The sequence below is a fragment of the Sylvia atricapilla genome, chromosome 19 (assembly GCF_009819655.1).
Source record: "Sylvia atricapilla isolate bSylAtr1 chromosome 19, bSylAtr1.pri, whole genome shotgun sequence".
NCBI lineage: Eukaryota > Metazoa > Chordata > Aves > Passeriformes > Sylviidae > Sylvia > Sylvia atricapilla.
Window position 1 is genome coordinate 11,406,116 of NC_089158.1, and position 2,414 is coordinate 11,408,529.

The following is a 2,414-nucleotide window of genomic DNA, read 5'->3' on the forward strand; positions in this document are numbered from 1 at the left end:
CCTCGCACTGACCCAGAGTGTTTTCCACCTCCTGTGTCCCAGACAGGGAAACACCGGCTGCTCCTCTGGGCAAGGGAAAGGCTCCTGTGCTATTCCCAAAAAACAGAACACCTGGAATTAGTGCCCTGGGAGCCCAGTCCAGCCCTTCCAGGGACTGGGGGTCACCCAGAAGGTCTTTACCTGCATAAAATGAAAATGACATCCTGGGCCAGTGCATTTCCAGCAGGATTGGGCACTCCTGGCCAAGGTGACCAGCGCATGGGCTGCTGACAATCCAGGGGGGATTTTAAGTTGGATTCTTACAGATTTCATTGTGCAGAAGCTCCACGTCTTTTAGGCACCTCTTGTTTAAATGTTTCCCAGCCGGAAGAGGTCAGTTAGTCTTTTTAATGACCAGATTGCCAGAGGCAGGGAAAACCAACCAGCATTCCCTGAGCATCTCCATCACTTCCATGTCCACCTGCAACAAGTGGCTGCAGGAGCCAGCCCAGGACAGGCTCAGAGATGAGGCTCCCAACCCAAACCATTCCATGATGTGATTCCATTCCCTGATCTCTCCCTGCACTAATTTTGCCTTGTTTCCTCTCAAATTTAGATGATTTGTTAAAGGGGGAAAAAAAAATCTAAAATTATTGCCAGAATAGAAAGGGGAGTTGTAAAACATACAAGAATCATTCCTACATCCATGAAATCATTATTAATTGGAAGCCCATTCCCTCATCCTTGTTTTGCCTTCCTGGAAACATCCTTATGAACAGTTTGTAGGTTTACTTCCATTCCCCAAGAAAAGAGGTGGAAACATCCTGATGCATTAGGGAAAGGATTTTTTTTTTTTTTAATTTGTTATTCCAAGGAATGAGAAGCAGAGAGACAGCCTAGGATAGTAGGGATGAACACCCTCAGAATTCCCTCTCTCCAAACCCTGCACAGATGGGGCTGGAATGCCGGAAGGAGCCGGGTTTGCCTCTAATTGCAGAGCGTGCCTTTAATCCCGGGCTAAGCCAGCTGAGCGGTGAGAGCCCGTCCCAGCGCGGGGACAGGTCCCTGCACATCCCCGCACCCAGGTGCACCAGTCCCCACCTGTCCACACCCTCCGGCCCGCTGTCCGGCCATTCCAGACCGCTGATCCCCTTGCAGCAGGATCTCTCCCTCCTCTCCCGTGGCCGGAACCGGCCCCCAGCGACGGGCTCCTGTGGCTAATCGGAGGCCAACGCGGCAGCCACGTCTGGCTGAGCAGCTCCCCGCAGGTGGCGGCGAGATGTGACCTACTTGTCACTGGAATCATCCTGCCTGCTCGGAGAGCCCCGAGCTCCTCTGACAGCTGGAGGCGGCTGAGCCCTGTCCCCTGAGGAGGCAGCGGAGCCGGGCGCTGGAAGCGCTGCCGGCAGAGGGCTCACTGAATGGGAGGCACCGGCCAAGGGGCAGGAGGAAGGGCTGTCCTTTCCAGTCGGCCCTGGCGACATTCCCTCGGGAGTTTCTGACTTCCAGAGCTGGGGTTTTGTCGGCCTGTGCACCTGGCAGTCACAGGGCTGTCTTGGTGAGGGCCCTGGGTGTTTTCTGGGCAGGGCTTCCCGCGGGTGTGAGGGATGTGGATGGAGAGAGGTACAAAGGGACACGGGACACCTTCTCCTGCCCGAGCAAAGCGTGCAGAGAGGATCAGCAGGTGAAAACCTGTGCCTGGAGCTGCGGGAACAGGGGCAGCACTGAGATGACACCAGCTCTGGGTTGTGTCACTTTTCCCCTTGCTCTGCTGTGATTTTTCATCATTATCGCACATCTTTTTTTCTGCTTTTCTTTTTCTCGAGCAAGTAACGCCGAGTGCAACGTTCCGTGGATGAACGGATCCAAACCCCTGCCTTTTGGGGAGGCGGACGCAGCTTTGGAGGCCTCTCCTGTGCCACAGGCAGTGTGACAGCAGCCTGCTGCCCCATTCCTCAGGGGAGTCTCCTGCCTTCCCCCTGCGTGTCCCCCGGCTGTGGCAGGTGCAGGAAGCAGCGTCTGGCTGCCTGGGCAGCATTTGGTGAGGGCAAAGGGCCCCCGAGTGCTGCTGCTGCATTAGCCAGGGCCTGCCCGCTGTGCAAAGCCTTATTAGAGAGCAAAAAGGGCTTTATTTCAGGCTGGAAGCCATCGAGCCTGTTCAGGCAGATGTTTATTTCCTCTGCTCCCTGGAATGATGTCATTACGGCCAGCGAAGTTCTGTGCTTCCCCAAGGCTGGGCAAACTGCCCTGCTACTTTCTCAGGCTCGCCGGGCAGCACTCTATAAAATACAGGCAGGGTACAACTGGTTTCACAAGGAATTTCTGTTTAGCCTACTTATTCAAGTGCTCCAAAGGGAATCCGAGGTGTTTGTATTCCGTGATTCTTGAGAACAAGTCACTGTTTATGCTGGCAGGTTTCCAAATAAGGAGAAAAA